This window comes from Xenopus tropicalis, chromosome 5 (assembly GCF_000004195.4).
Source record: "Xenopus tropicalis strain Nigerian chromosome 5, UCB_Xtro_10.0, whole genome shotgun sequence".
Taxonomy (NCBI): domain Eukaryota; kingdom Metazoa; phylum Chordata; class Amphibia; order Anura; family Pipidae; genus Xenopus; species Xenopus tropicalis.
The window spans coordinates 104919118-104937095 of record NC_030681.2 but is presented as its reverse complement, the minus strand read 5'-3'; positions in this window follow the sequence as shown (position 1 = coordinate 104937095).

Sequence of the window (17978 nt, the reverse complement as noted above, 5' to 3'; positions counted from 1 at the left end):
AAAAGTCCTGCAATGGACTCATTCATATAAAAATAATGGACTTGATTTGTGTCTGCACCTCCCCTTTTCCTAATCCCCTCACTTCCCTCCCTCCTTACACTATATAACACTGCGTAACACTAGTCACTTTAGGCTTGATAAAGAGCCCAGTGCGGCACAGTGGAGCCCAAAACATTTCCTTGTGTGCATCTACACGTGGAGTCATTAAAAGAACTATACTCAGTGGTTACAGTGGCGTGCTACAGTGAGCAATTTCTTTGATAGACCTTGCATACAAAGTCACTGGATAAACTAAGAACTCACACAACTACAGCTGGCCTCACTGCAATCACATATAAGCCTGACATTTTAAAAAAGTTACATTACATCTGTCAGTGTCTAAAAATTGGGGGATTACATGACCCTCAAACATGTCCATAAAGTGATACCAGCACTTGTCTCAAAGCCTAAGCCTTAGCTTGGGGTTTCTTATTGAGCAGCTGATTTGTTTTTCTGGCAGTAAAATATGGCGTTAGTTATAATTTCAGATTTTGTTCTAACTAGTCAAAAAATAGTACAAACCACAGATATTTTTATTTTAAAAAGCCAAAGAGTATGTTCAGCAGAAGCATTATTCCTTGAAATAATGTTGGAAAATGGTGTATACTGTCTCTTTAATCCCCTCCACTTCAGGGTTCAGTTCATATAACAACACATTTTTATCTCTTTTAACCAGGTGGTACCTGAGAAAACTCGCAATGACATTACCCATAAAAGCTCAAAAGGAAAGGAAATGAGAGTCCACAGTAATAAAGAGGACATTAAAAACATTAATGAGGTCTGGGATGAAATACCATAATTTAATGAATCCATTTAATACGTTAAATGTGTGAATCCCATCTAAGTTTTTATGCAACATATTGGCACCCCCCTTTCCTTGTCATTTAAATAATCATATTAGCAGGTTCCCTCATAAGCTGTGTTCTAATAAAACTGTTTTACTCTTCCCTAGGATAGATATCATTTAGAGAATGAATGAAAAGCTCACCCATTTATAGATAAATCTGCCCCTAAAAAAATCCAAAGCTCAAAAACTCATTGCTGTACTTAAAGGACAATGAAATACATAGTAAGTTGGGTTGAAAAAAGACATACGTCCATCAAGTTCAACCATAATGCCTATATATAACCTACCTAACTACTAGTTGATCCAGAGGAAGGCAAAAAAACCCCATCTCCCATAACCCTGTATTCCCTCACTTGCTAAGAATCCATCCAGCCCCTTCGTAAAGCTATATAATGTATCAGCCAGCACGACTGATTCGGGGAGGGAATTCCACAACCTCACAGCTCTCACTGTAAAAAATCCTTTCCGAATATTTAAATGGAACTTCCATGGAGTGGGTGCCCTCGTGTCCGTTGGAAGGACCTACTGGTAAATAAAGCATAAGAAAGGTTATTATATGATCCCCTTATATATTTATACATAGTTATCATGTCACCTCTTAAGCGCCTCTTCTCCAGTGTAAACAGACCCAACTTGGCCAGTCTTTCTTCATAACTGAGACTTTCCATACCCTTTACCAGCTTAGTTGCCCTTCTCTGGACCCTCTCTAACTCAATAATGTCCCGTTTGAGCACTGGAGACAAATGGTAAAATAAAATAAATCTCTTTGAAAAGACTTAGGGGCTGATTTACTAACCCACGAATCCGACCCGAATTGGAAAAGTTCCGACTTGAAAACGAACATTTTGTGACTTTTTCGTATGTTTTGCGATTTTTTCGGATTCTTTACGAATTTTTCGTTACCAATACGATTTTTGCGTAAAAACGCGAGTTTTTCGTATCCATTACGAAAGTTGCGTAAAAAGTTGCGCATTTTTCGTAGCGTTAAAACTTACGCGAAAAGTTGAGCATTTTTCGTAGCGTTAAAACTTAAAAGGTGCAAAGTTTCGCGTAAGTTTTAACGCTACGAAAAAAGCGCAACTTTTTGCGCAAGTTTTAACGCTACGAAAAATCGCCAGATTTTACGCAACTTTCGTAATGGCTACGAAAAACTCGCGTTTTTACGCAAAAATCGTATTGGTAACGAAAAATTCGTAAAGAATCCGAAAAAATCGCAAAACATACGAAAAAATCGCAAAATACCGATCATTACGAAAAAAACGCAATCGGACTCATTTCGACCCGTTCGTGGGTAAGTAAATCAGCCCCTTAGTTTGTAAGCAATTACAGCCCATATCAATGTGAGTGGCCCTGGTATCTTTTTGGAGGAATGATGCTCTGAGTGTAAAGTAAATACAGGACTCCAATTTTGTCATAAAAATCTCCTGGCACTTCCCGCTGGCTGCCCGCGGCAGCCTTGAATTGCAGTAGTAGAAATGTTGTGTCTCTGTGCATGTTTGTAATATGAACCGTTCTGCCTTGGCGCATTCCCTGCTATATTGCATGCAAAGTAACCACTGATGCACAAGGCACACAATGGAATGGTAATGGAACTAAAGCAGGCATACCATAATCAAGATGGGGGCAGAGGCGTTAGGGAAAACAAACAACAAATTGGAGATCACAATAACTTCTTCAATTTCCAAATCTCAAAACATGGCAATCTCACATTACCTAGTAGGACTATTCAGTGGTATAGTGGGTTAGATACAGTATAATGTTATTTTTAGGAGCTCAGAAAGTGTTTAAAACTTGGACTGGCTTTGGTGTCGTTCATAAGGTGAGATGTTTTATCCCATGTTAAAATGGCATTGGCTGTCATGCTATTGGGTAATTCCATAATTCTGTCAATTGGTCATACTCTCAACCGCACAGTACCTTCTGTGTTTTCCTTGTGTTTCTGAAGCTGCTTCTAAACCTTGCCATAGACACAAATCATCTCACACTTTCTTTATTTTTGTTACAGGGATGGTATTGTATCAAACACCAGCAGGTGGTCATAAAATTAATAAAGAATATGTAGGTATTAATGTCATATTATTACAATAATTAGATAATAATATACATTTTTTAAAAGCCTTTTGCTACATCTCCACAATGATGATCAGTAGAAGGGAAACTTGTTTAACCAGACATGGCACTTACATATTTTATGAATGGGAAGAGATTTAGCAAAATATTCCCAGCTCTGCACCAGTAAGTAACATATACTCCAGAGTTTAAAGGGATCTTTGACCTTCGGGTTGACTTCAAGTATGTCATAGAATGGCCTATTAGCAACTAGTGATGAGCCAATTTTTTCACCAGAAATGGATTCACAGCAAATTTCTGCATTTTGCCATTGGCAAATTGTTTCTTGAAACTTCCACCAAAAATCTGTGTGAAAAAATTTGGTGGTAGCATCAAGAAAAGTCATACGACATATTAGTTATTTTAAATATAACCATGCCAGAAGTATGGATAAAATGCCAGCAGAAATCTAAATGATCTGTACCTTAAATTCTTTCATGTGCTCTGTGTATATTCTTCTCTAAAAGTTGTCTTTTTCCCCCCAATACTTTCATTTTTAGGATTATGTGTAGCCTTTGAGAATCACAGCCATTGAAATGGCAGAAGAAAACCCCCCTAAGTAAACCCAGTAATTACCAGTGTTTGTGTGTGCTATAATACATAATAAAGTGTTATCAAAAAGTCAGAGTGCATTCATGAGCAGTTTTGAACTGGGTCCATGGGGCACCAGAAGAAAACCCAGTGGGTCCAACCATCCCAGACCCACTGCTTACCCGGCCTGGAGGTACAGTTGCAGTGGTTGCTAGAAGGCAGTGCAAGGAGGAGAAATTACATGGTGTGACTTTGAGGTACTTGTTGGGGAAGGGGTGAGGCATGGGGAGTTGTGACAATGTGGGAGACCTCCATGGCTAGAATGGTGGGCCCTCGAGGTGGCAACCCAGGTGGGCCCCAGACACCCCAATCCAACACTGTTCATGTGTCATGCTGTAATATAGAATAATGCTGCCCCAAAGTAAATTTAACAATGAACCAACATTAAAAATTTAAATCTTGGCAGAAATTTCTCATATTGCATTTTCTTACAATCTAGCACACAGCAAACGTAAATAAAAGAAGTTCATCCAAAAATTATTTATGGTCCCATTCCAGTATTGACATGGAACAGATGGTGATTTAATTCCATATAAACAGGAAAAGAGAGTTAGAGGGAGGTGGGGAAATGGGAAAATACATGAAAGTGAGAGATGTAGAGATGGTTTCAGCATTCTGCAGGAATATTCAAATATCTCTTGCTTGATGCTAACTGCTCTTTATATCTCCCTACAAGCAACTCCTATTGTAGCTACTGTTCCTTAATGTACTCAGAAGCAAGCTTTCCTTTGCACAGAGAAGAACTACTGCCAGTACAAGAGACAAAAAAATCTGATCCTAGTTTCAAATTAAAGGGGATGTTCACCTTTGAATTAACTTTAAGTAGATGTTCTTCATTTTAAATTATTTGTGGTTTTTGAATTATTAACTTTTGTTCAGCTACTCTCCAGAATATCAGCAGGTATCTGGTTTCTAGGGTACAAGTTACCATAGCAACCAGGCAGTGGTTTGAATTAGAGACTAGGGTATGAATAGAAAAGGGTTTGAATAAAAAGATAAGTAATAAAAAATTACAATAACAATAAAATTGTAGCCTCACAGAGCAATAGTTGAAGGGCTACCGGGGTCAGTGACCCCATTAGAAAGCTTGAAAATTATTAAAATAAATAAATAAAAAATGAAGACCAATTTAAAAGTTGTTAAGAGCTGGCCATTCTATAACATATTAAAACTTAACGTGAAGGTGAACTACCCCTTTAAAGATTTGTTTTCTACAATACAATTAGAGTTACTGTAAAATAAAAGTATTATCCTTTCTAATGGTTTCTATGGATGTTTTATCAAACATATTCAATAAATTATATGTTTTTTTAGCAATTTAATGATATACTTTATTAATATACTTTCTTCATGGTCAAAGGAATATATACATATATCCCCAACCTTTTTTACCTGTGAGCAACATTTAAATAAAAAAAAGTTGGAGAGCACCACAAGCATGAAAACATTTCCTAGGGGGTGACCAATAAGGGCTGTGATTGATTATTTGTTAGGTCCATGTGGACTGGCAGACTATAGGAGGCTCTATTTGGGCCCCCAAACTTGCCACCATGCCAAAAATGTAAAAATAAGCACCTACTTTGAGTCCACTGGGAGAAACATATTGCCCATGACCCAATGGTTGGGAAGCATTGATATACAGAATAAAGAAAAGTCCCTCCTGTTATGTATCCCATAAATAGCACAGAGTCACATTTAATTGTGATGCATTAAAGATACATGCCTATTGCAAGGGTCATCAGAAATAATCTAAAACAGTGCTGTCCAACTGGCGGCCCGCGACCCCCCTCTGTGTGGCCCCCCACCTGTCTGGCTTCTTTGATGGCTTACCTTTGTGTAAGCTTTAAATGGTATCAGTACTGAGATTAACTGGCCCCCTGCATGGTTCACACCTCAGATTCAGGCTGTAATCCCCCTGTATTGTTTAAACATGTAATCCCCTGTGTTTTTCACACCTTTTAGTTTCTGCATTGTTCACCCCCTGCAGTGTTCACACCTGAGGCTCAAGCTGTAATCACCCACATTGTTCAACTGTTCACACCTCAGACATTGTATGTAGTGCCTGGACTATGCTGCCTGTGTATATGGCACACACAGAAAGCATAGGGGAGGCAAAGTATGGCACATAGGCAGGATAGGGCAGGGAAAGTATGGAACACACAGGCAGCATATGGCAGGCAGAGTATGGCACACACGGGCAGCATAGGGCAGATAGAGTATGGCATACACAGGCAGCATAGGGGAGGCAAAGTATGGCACATAGGCAGGTTAGGGCAGGGAAGGTATGGAACACACAGTCAGCATAGGGCAGGTAGAGTATGGCACACATAGGCAGCATAAGGGAGGCAGAGTGCTGCCTGTGTGTGCCATACTCTGCCTGCCCTATGTTGACTGTGAGAGGTGAACCTAGCAGGGGTTTGTTCTGGGAGTTTGTTAGTAGTTGGAAATGGTCCCTAAGGTGTGTAGTTATGTTGCTGGGGGTTGCTCTGCTATCCACAGGGGAGGAGGAGGCATATGGATTTAAGGGTGTGTCTTAATATTACATAATATAATTCTTTCATATATGAATAACTGTTGATATCCCTGCAGTGAGGACCAAGCATTTGTGTTTTTGCTGCACTACCACCATTGTGATAAAATGGGTGTGGTTTGAAGTGGGTGTGGTTAAAAGGGGAGTGGCCAAACTGGCTTCCATTAGCGGCCCTCCACCATGTATGCTAGAGAAATTCCGGCCCTCAGCACCGCAGAAGTTGGACAGCACTGATCTAAAACAAACTCTTTTCTTAATTTGTGCCACCACATTATATTAAGCTGGAGGCAGTATAAAGAGATCAGGCAAGTCTAGCAGAAAAAAAGGAAAAGCAAAGATTCATATACAAAAGGCCTGTCCCATAAGAGGCCCAAAGAATTATATGGGTCTTAGACAACTGCAGCTGCATGGCTATTTTTTATTAGAGATGTAGCGAACCTCACAAAAAAAGTTCGCGAACCCGTTCGCGAACTTCCGCCAAAAAGTGCGAACTTTTGCGAACTTTGCGAACCCCATAGACTTCAATGGGAAGGCGAACTTTAAAAACTAGAAAAGCCATTTCTGGCCAGAAAACTGATTTTAAAGTTGTTTAAAGGGTGCCACGACCTGGACAGTGGCATGCAGGAGGGGGATCAAGGGCAAAAATTTCTCTGAAAAATACGTTGTTGACACAGCGTTGCGTTTTGTGCTGTAAAGGGCAGAAATCACACTACATTTCTAAACTTGTGTAATAAACTGCTTTAAAACATCCGGCGTCTACATGCCAATCAAGTCGTGTAAAGGTTACAGCCGGTTCACACGCAAAGACAAAACGCCGCAGTAGTGGATACGGAATATATTATTGCTGGTGGAAAAACATCGCTCAGGTGATTTTATTGCAATGCAATGTCACTACTATATGTAACGTGTTTGGTGCACTACTATGAATAACAGCAAACAGCACTGGACACATTAAAGAACAGTAAGTTAAAAAAAAAAAAAAATTTAATAATAAGAAAAAAGTGATCTCTGGTTGGTGCTGGGGGTGAACTACTAGGAGCAGCACACCTGTCTCCAACACACAGATGGAGTTGCAGTACACAATGAAAAGAAGAGTAACAGTAATCAGAAAATAAAAGCAGTCCTTACAAGGACTATTGGGTTAGAGCAGATGAGATCAGCAGGACAGCTGCCCTCAGCAGCTACATACAGAGCAGTAGAAAGTAGATTACTAGTCAGCAAAGCTACCTACACTGTCCCTCAAACCCCTGCACAGCTCTCTCCCTATGCTAACTCTTCAAGCACACACAGGCACTAATGTAAAATGGCTGCTGGGCTTCGGTTTATATATGGAAGGGAGTGGTCTGGGGGTGGTCCAGGAGGGAGAGCTGCCTGATTGGCTGCCATGTATCTGCTGGCTCTGGGGTGAGAGGTCAAAATTTGGCTCCAGCTAAGGCGAACCCAAAATTGCGAACATCGCTAAAAGTTCGCGAACTTGCGAACTTGCGAACACCCGATTTTCGTGCAAATTAGTTCTCCGGCGAACAGTTCGCTACATCTCTATTTTTTATATGTAACCCAATCATAAAGACAAGATGGAGTGATTTGTGCTGCAGAAAGGCGCCTACAGCAGTGTGAAACTTAGTTTGACCCACCAAAACACATTATCATGCTGTGTAAAAAGTGGAGTGAAGCATTACTGGTGATGTTGCCCAGCGCAACCAATAAGCAACTAGATTTCAACAGTTAGAAAACCAAAGCAAAGCATCTGATTGGCTGCTATGCGCAACATCACGGGTGATGTTTTACTCCACTTTTTACACAGCATGATAAATATACCCCCAAGATGTTAAGATGAAAGTTCATATTGCATTTGTTTTTCTTTCTAAGAATATTATTTTACTTATTGTTTAATTAGAAAAGAAAACAGGACAAATATATACGCCTTCTGGAAGTGGCTCAAAAAGTGGAAAGATGGTTGAATCTTACATTCAATTCCACAAGGCTCATAGTATTGAGAGTAAAGATCAAAGCAAAATATTCTGCTGACTTAACATGTTTTACTTTCACAGGGCCCAATTACTACTTGACATGATATCATCAAAAGCAAATTCTTTTATTGGCAATACATGCCTGTAAAAAATGGTCTCACCAAAGAAAGAATATAAATTATACGCCCACAGTTCTTTTTGCTGTCTTCTGAAAGGTTTGATGTTCTCCTTAATAAGCTGTGTCCCTTGGGATAATAAAATCAACTATAAATGTAAAGTATTTTTACCGTAACATGAACACTGGCTTTGCATTCACAAAGGAAACATATTATCATGTACTGTTTTATTTCAGAGTTCACTTCCACCAATGTTAACTGTGGTTAGTTATGGCAGTTAGTGGGATCTTCTAATACTGAAATCGATGGTACCACCTTATAGGTATACATTTCATTATTTTATTTTATTGAGGCTTTATGAGGAGATTCTCTATTCATGCTTTCCCATATGCATACATCAAAACAGTATGATATAGTCTTAACTCCATGCAATACCTTTTGTAGTATTATATTGTAAACAGCTTTGAAAGCAAACTGTTTACAGTCACAACAAACTAAAACATGCATTAAATTAAAGGGTTTCTCCACCCAAAACTGTTTTTTGCACAAATGCTTCACATTCAATGGTTTTAAACTTATTTGTAAATGTAATTGCAATTGAAAGCAATGTTTGGACATCCATTTGCCACCCACCTACCACCACTCTTCGAATGCAAGCCTGCCAATCAAAGGTAGTGGTAAATTCAGAGTGCAGCCAGTGGAATAACTATTCTGTGCCGGCCCCTCCACAAAAAATCTTTGGAGGGGCCCAATGCAGAGTAGCAAACTCTATCCAGCCCCTTTTCCTCCACCCACTTGCATATAAATCCCCACTCCCTATCCACTTTCCTACCTAAGAGTTGGCAGGGAGTGGGGATTTATATGCAACAATAGAGGAAGCAGACTGTGGCCTGAGCCCTCCTGTCACCTGGCCCCACCCCCAACTCTAGGGTCCGCTTCCTCTATTTGTACACCACTAAGTACAGCACAACTCTATGAATTGTAAGAGTGCAAAGAGGTGGACCTAAGGGCCAACAGAGTAACATGAATGTGAATAATAATAATAATAATATTAATATCCTTTATTTACATGCAATGCAATGGGAGTGCAATGAAGAGAAACTAAGCCCAAGAGAGAGAGATAAAACTAAAAAAATCAGAAGTAAAGAAAGAAAAAAATTAAGGCTGAAGGGTAATACTAACCAAAAGAAAGAAAGAAAGGATTAAATATTAAAAAAGTGCTAAAACCAAAAGAAAACAGGGGGAAAGGGAAATACAAATAAAAAAGTTGACCCCCATTAAGTAACAAATTATATTGCTCCCTGAATCACCTGTTCTTGGCCAATAATGGTTCAGATTTCAGGTAAAATTCTTCAAAAGTTGAGCAGTCTGTGCAGCAAATCAAAACCTGCCCGCACTGAAACACACAGATACAATGAAAAGGATAAGAGCTCTTGGCATCATTGTGTTTCATTAAGAGGGTTCCACGCAGATTTTAGTGTTACCATGCCACTCATAACATCAACCTGGAGTTTAAAATTCCAAAATGTCATTTGTGAGTCATCATATTGGGCTATAGATTTGAGTTCTAATCTGTTGTTATTACACGTTTGATGAAATTATCTCTCTCGACAGATGCACCACTAGCACATCATTTATATATAGAGTTCCTATAATAATTATCAGTTCCAGAGGTATAGCACCCCTCTCACTAAACCATATATATGTCATTATATAAGAAGACCAACTTTGTCCCCATAGCAGTTCTGCAGCTCTGCAAACAGAAATGCCCTTCAAATATAAAATATCTATAAGCTAGTAAATATTGTATATACTCAAAAGATGTTTTAAATCATCAATTTCAGGCAGAAGATTAATACATAACTTTTAATCATTGATAGGCCTAAATGATGGATGATACAAGAATAAATGGACTGTTCACGCATTATCAACCACCAGTAGCCCATCCTCCACTCCTTTTCTGTCATATGGGAAATCTGCTTCTTATCTCAAAGGCAGAATGAAAGTGCTACTGCTAGGGTTCCCTAAGGCATTTGTTCAAGGACTTATACCAGCCATAATGGGCCAGCCATTATGCTATACAATATCCTTCTTTACCATAGGGAGATGGTGGAAAATAGGATTGCCTACTACAAGCTACATGGATTCTCTGTCACAAATAAACAAAATACCCTGTAGTTGTAAAATATTTTGGAAATATCTTACTGGTGATTCAAGTAAGCATCCCACCTTCTAGCCTCCTGATGAGCATTTTTTTTTTTAGCAAACATAGATTTTCTGGGAAATTCCACATTTTGCCAAATGCAAAAAATTCACAGAGTGAGAAAAAAAGTAAACAAAATTTGCAGTTGTGTAAAAAAAAATCACCTGCATTAAAAAAAAGTCACAAAGTAGCCATGGCTTATGAATTTTTTAATGTTGCAAATTTTTCAGCAGTTTCTCAATTTTTTTTAGAAAAGCGAAATGGGAAAGATTAGCTCATAACTAGTAACTAGTCCAGTATCCAAGTTTGCATCTTTTAACACACTGCCCTCTTCTTTGCCTCACAAAATATCACCTTCTCCATATAAATAAACATTAAAGCTTCCTTGGATATAGAATACTCAGCTACATCTGTACCTCTCTTCTTCATATTTTCTGACAGCAGTTTTCCATCTACATTTAACAGGGCAAGTGTATCCTCTCTCATTTTTTAATTGTATCTTGTCTGGTATCTGTGTGGAATCTGACTAGGATGGCTAAAACCAACCCATTAAAATACATTTAAAAGAACCTACAGTTCTCCCATACCTCACATTTTTTAAACACAACTGTGCCCATTTTTACACGACAGTGCCCATTTTGACGTGACCATGCCCATTTTCACATGGCCATGCCTATTTTGATGCGACCACCCCCATTTTTCAACAACCGCACCTATTTTGACATGACCATGACTTTTTTGACACACTGTTTATTTTCGAATTTTCACAAAACTATTTGCCATTGCTAAAATGCGGAAATTCGCTGCAAATCAAAATTTGCGCATCGCTAGTTATAAATAAATCGCCTTTCAAAATAAATATGGCTCTATGTCTTGAACCTTCCTTTTCTGTGCTGCCCCATGCTTATAGGCACACAGTGAACCCTGATACTGTAGAAAGATTTTTTCGTATTGCCCTATGTTTCTTTCTATTAGCTCTCTATAGTTTACTGACATTCATGTTCTAGTTAATCCTTTGCTTTGCACACACATAATGGGATCTTCCAGGAATCTTCTACATATGCCTTATTTCTTTTAAGTTGTATTTAGCAGATTTGCTAGCCTATAGCACACTTTTTTGTTGTTTAATTTTCTCTTTATCATAGTACAGGTATTGGACCCAGAATGCTCGGGACCAGGGGTATTCTGGATAAGGGGTCTTTCCATTATTTGGATCTCCATACCTCAAGTCTATTAAAAAATCAATAAAACATTAATTAAAGTCAATAAGATTATTTTGCATCCAGTAAGGATTAATTATATCTTAATTGGGATCAAGTACAAGGCACTGTTTTATTTTTACAGAGAAAAAGGAAATCAATTTTTAAAATCTGAATTATTTGCTTATAATGGAGTCTATGGGAGACATGCTTTCCGTAATTCGGAGCTTTCTGGATATCGGGTTTCCGGATAAGGGATCCCATACCTGTACTTTCTTTTGTCATTTGGGTTCATCCAACTAGTGGATCCACATCTTTGCACAAAAACATCTAATAATAACTAAAAAGCACACCAGTAGAAGTTAATCCCACCTCCTTTCTGCCTTATAGTAAATCCATATTTTCCTTCACTTACGGCTAATAACATAAATCAGACTTTAAGCTTCTTTGCACAAACATATTTAATAATCTCCAATCACACCCTTAGCAGGTAATCTTGCATCCTTACTGCATCATTTTGGTGATATTACAGCTGCCTTCCCTTCATTTATAGCTGCTATCGACATAAATTCCCTTGCTCTATGCTAGAGACCCCTCAGCAAAAAAATGAATAATGGGGCAAAGTGGAGAAAACATCAGACATTATTACAATTCTTTAATTAAATATTGCTGACATATTACACATCCCTCCATGTCCCAGTGAAACTTATAATCTAATAAAGCTGTCACAGTCTCACAAACACAAAAATATAATTTTAATCAAATGCTAATAACCCAACAATACAGACTCCATGAAGTGCCTTGATTTGTATCAAAACCAGGACCCAAGCCATGCTACCTATTGTGCTGCACTGCAAGAACTATCCATAGCTAAAACTAACCATGTCTTTCCAGGTAAATTTAAGCATAGGTTTGATGCTAGAATCAATATAGACTTCCCAGCTTTACATGACTGCACCAAAACACATCCTTCCCTTGGTCAGACAGTCTACTTTGCTGCTTTATATACCAGGCAGCATTTTTCCCTGTAGGGTTTGCAGCACATTCATCATTTTTGCTTATGCAAACACAGTAGAAAACTAGCACTATAGATACTGATGATGGATGAAAATCATTTGTGAATAGATATGAACATGTACTGTTCAGCTTTATGTATTTCTTGTGGCAATGTTGCATCAAATACCCTTCCAGAAATGTTATATCACATTGACTTTGTGCATTATTCATTTTTCTAGTTCTGATATCAGCTAATAATACTTTCACCCTTCTCTTCATTGTGACATCACACTTATGAAGGGTGTCTAGTCAATAGATATATAAAATATATATAATAGATAGATATTAAATATATAAATGGGGTCTGCACATTTTTAGCATAAAGCAGTGTAATCCAATATTTTTTTTTTGTTGGACAATTGTGTATGAATTATAAATAATTATATAATGTAGAAAAAGATATAAAAAATTTAAAAATGCATGGGACCTGGGGTTTTACTTAGACTCTTCTGAGGAATCCATGTGTAATTCTGACCAATTCATTTAAAAAAATAAAGAAGCATACACTAATTATTTCTTTTGTAGGTGAAGGTGGGCCACATCTTTATTAAACATAAGCTTAACTAGGTTCTTGCCATAACTTACTCGGACCATAAATTACAGAGAATCTTATATTCATTTAATAATTAACCAACCAATGCCATCCATCACCAGGTGCAGTGTCAGCCTCGGTTGCTAGGGACTCACCAGAAAACCTTAGACTGCAGGCCCACTCACCAGGCTATCTTTCCTTCTTTGTGCAGTCATTTTTTTAATCTCTTAATCACTTTTTTTGCATACATCCTTTCCCCTTTATCTTCTATTTTTTTGTCACATAGAAATGAGTAATGGCCAAGGCATAGGCATACAAGGCAAATAGCTGGGTGAGCAGGAGTGCTCACTTTTCCTGGTATCCCCGTGGGCCAGTCCAACACTGACCTGGTGATGGGCATGAGGTATAAACCAACATTTAAACCAATGCCAAGGACACAATTCACCTCCTTAGTACATGACAAAAATATCCTACACAAAACAGTGAAATATAACAGAGGTATGTAAACATATGACAACTAAACCCTTTGAAAAACTTTGAAAACATGTACAGGTTTGTTTGATTGCCAGGTGTGCTAATCCTATATCCAGGTGCCACATGCCTTTCCAGGGTCGGACTGGGCCACCAGGGCACCGGCGAAAAACCCGGTGGGCCCCAGCGGCCCGGACCCGATCGATCCTTTCTCCACGTGGCAGGGGCACCTTGGGGGGGGGGGGGGCAGTAGCCCCGGTGGGCCCTGCACCCTCCTGCCCGACCCTGGGCCTTTTTTATATTTTTATCTTTTTTCCCTATTAATAACATTGACACCAAGCTTTATGTTATTGGGCAGGCCAGAGCGACCCTAGGAGCGAAAGGGTGAATGGGTTTTTATCTGACCATGGACCGGGGGACCATGGTCGGGGGGGTTAGGGGGACGAGGTGGGGGCACCTTTGGGAGGTGCAGGGACACGGAAGGGGCACCTTGGGGGGTGCAGGGGCCCTGGGGTGGTAGCCCTGGTGGGCCTTACACCCTCCTGTCTAACCTTGGCGCTTTCTATATTTTTTCCCTATTAATAACATTGACACCAAGCATCATGTTATTGGCCAGGCTAGGTCGCCACCCTAGGAGCCAAAGGGTGAATGGGTTTTCATCTGACCATGGACCAGAAAGAAGGAGGGTAACTGCACTTGCACCCTTGTAATAAATTATACTTATGCCAACCCCAGGAACTGGTCAGCCATCCTGCCCACTTTCACCTGTCTTTGGTGATGACCGAATCTGTCCCGTTTCGCCATAAAATTTACGAAAAGGCGAAAAATTTGCGAAACGCATTTGTCGCATGCTTTTTTTTGTCACCCACGTCTATTTTTTTGTCGCCTGCGCTTTATTTGACGCGACCGCACCCGATTTGATGCAACCACACCCTTTTTGACGCGGCTGCGCCCATATTGACGTGCTACAAACAAAAAATTCTGTGCGCCAAATTTTTCGCAAAACAATTCGCCAATGGCGAAATGCGGAAATTTGCTGCGAATCCATGCCTGGCGAAAAAATTCGCTCATCACTGCCTGTCTTCCAAGGGGAAGACCAAGGGGTCTTGCTATAATCTGTAGCACCATGGTCTAAAAACATATTTTTGCTTTATAGATTTATGTAGCTTAGTTAACCTCAAGTAATAAGGCCCTTTTATTATTACACCGAACAAACTAATTAGTAAAAAAATAATGGTTTAAATACACCATTGGCACATTCTGGAGCTTCCTAAGTTACGGGAAAACAAGTCCCATACCTACAGTATTATGTAACAAAAGAGATCATAATCTATCCCCAACTATTCTTCCATTAGATTTCAGTTTTAAGACTCCCAACATCTGAAGTGAAATAAAATTTTTTACACAAACAAGTAAGTAGCTCACTTATCTGTGAAGTATAGAGTACCTGTCAAATCTAATATATATTGGTTCAGTAACTTATGCTTTGCTGACTTTGAGGATTGCTAAAATTTTAAATTCAGTCCATTAGCTGTAACATAACATGTTATTTTTTTTTTATCCGCCCCAAAAAATTTTGCGATTAAGAATTCATGATAATGTAAGGAGGTAGAGAGAACATTCTTACCTAGTTTAGAGATGGAAGGTAAATAAACAGTTCACACATTGGCTTTGGTTCATTGAGCCTGTTTTTTTTTTATTTATCCTTTATGCAGCTGCCTGTGTCTGTGTACATGCAATATTCTTATACATGTGTAGCCCACTTTTGTAGAATGTGCTGCTACCTGCTGAGATCTTATGGCGCTAACAGGATCCTGAGTCCCGCTTACTATGGGAAACAGATGTTGCTGTACTATTTGGCGTGCCTCCACCCAGGATAGGGACAGACTGAACTGTAACTCCCTTCCTGAGAACTTGATATTGTACTTATACTTGGGGACTCCCAGCACTCCTGGCACCTTGCCCCCTCCCTGGGGTAGATTCTTACCAGGCAGAGTGGATCCTCAGTGTATGCAGAGACCAGGACACTGTATGGATGTTTAACCAGTTGTACTTGTTTATTAGCACAGATGTATCAGACAGGCAGATCACACAGGAGCAATGTTACAGGCAGGTTACACTCCCTCTTCCTTAGGAGACCCTCTCTCCTTGGGATACTAGCGGTACTCCCGCCAAATGATTCTCTTTAGGGGTTCCCTCCGGTACTTCTCACCGGAAGACCCTCTCTAAGGCTCTCCCCGGTACTTCTCGCCAAGCGGACACCCCTCTTGAGACCTCACTCCTGTACTCTCACTCAGATACACCTGGATTAGGCAAATCTTCTATACTTAGCACTTTGTTCCCTGACTCCAGCTATGAGTGCTGGGGGATCTTAATCCCGTAATTCTCCTGTTGGGGCCAAAATGCCCGACTAGCTTGCCTGTCTTCCACTCCTAGAGTGGACTAAACTTACATATCTCTCTGTCTAACACCAGCCTGTTATTAACCTCTAGCCAGAGGGGTCCCAGGCAGGAAGACCTGGCAGCACATGGTTGCATACCCTTATATACTAAATGTACCACCCTGTGGCCATAACCCGAACTGCGGGGAAGCTAGCTCCCATTTAACTGTTTAAGTGCCAAACCATCCCAAGGTGTCCGATTACCGAGTACTACCCTCCCTTGGGGTCTAACCTGGGGGTAACCATCCTAGGGGCCCAATTTTGAAGATCCCTACACATAAATACTATACAAGCAGTTTCATGACCGGCTGTAGCAGATCACTCTGGCATCTGAAGCTGGAGGAATTCCAGTACCTAAGAAAGAACTGCAGCATCGCTAATCTTGAGACTTTTGACATATCCATTGAAATTATTCAATAAGGCAGGAGCCCACCGAGCAGCAGAAGTAAACGAGCTACATCATTATGTGCATGTCTGTAATGTAGGATTGGTCAACACATTCCCTGACCCTACACCACACATTTGCACAAAGAAAGCAAGCTGGGGCCCTGGCTCATTATGTGCATGTGTGTTGCCCCAGTGTAGGGGGCAGAGTGCTCTCTAGGGTGCTTTTCTTTAAAAAAAAATTCAGAGTGTGTGCTCTGTCAGATAGAAATTATGTGGGAAACAGTTTTTATGTGATAGATGCTCTTTAAGCAGATTGATTTAAAGTGTATTAAGCATTAAAGTGTCCCAAACTCCAAATCCTAGTGTGTAGTCAACTGCAAAGTTGCATTGTGTACTACTTACACACACACAGACATTCACCTGGAGACTGCCCAGTGCAAACAAGAAATGTTTTTACAAAACGAGTGAATACTAACATTTATACATTATGTCCTAATGTAGGCCTTTGTTAGGCTGTAAATAAATCTACTGTATCTATCTATCTATCTATCTATCTATCATTTATCTATCCATCCATCCTAATATGTTTTTATACCCAAAGGCAACTAAGAAATGAAATCTCAGCTTGAGTAAATTTTATAATGTCCATATATTTTATGGACAACAGCTTTGGAAATCAGACTCAGCATTTACCAGGCAAAGCTTGCACAACTGATGCTATTGCTATCTCTTCAAAACAAAGATGGAGTCTTTGTTTTAATGTTATTTCTGTGGCTCTGTTTAAGGACACTAAAGAGATTTTTAAAGCCCAAAAAGAGATTTGGGGCTAGTCAGGTCAATCTACAGGTGCAGCTCAACTACATCAGGAAAGGTGATATCAAAAAGAGAGTAAGAGGTGCCAGCACTGGTGTACATACTCCAGTTAATGAAGTAATTAACATTTTCTCCACTGGAATCAATGCTGATTTCATGGGATGAAATAAAAAAGATTAATAAAAGAAAAGACATTATAGCCACAGTCTTTAACAATATAGAAATAGTTATCCTACACAGGTATAGGTTCTATTATCTAGAATGGTTGGGACCTGGGGGTTTTTAGATAAAGAACCTTTCTGTAATTTTGATCGCCATCTGTTAAGTCTTATTTAAAGATTAACTAAACTCAATAGAACTGTTTTACTATGAATATGGATTAATTATATCTTAGTTAGGAGCAAGTACAAGGTACTGTTTTATTTTTGCAGAGAAAAAAGTAAATCATTTGTAAAAATTAGAATTATTGCCTTGGACTCTATAGGAGATGGCTTTCCCATAATTCAGAGTTTTCTGGATAACGGGTTTCTGGATAAGACCGCAGTGTTCTATTAGCTCATTAACAAATGTATCATGATTATTATAATTAGACAAAACCATGATTGTGCTGGAACAGAAAAATGCACACCACAGCCTTTTTTTTTGTCAAAGCTGAATTTATGTTTCTACCACACA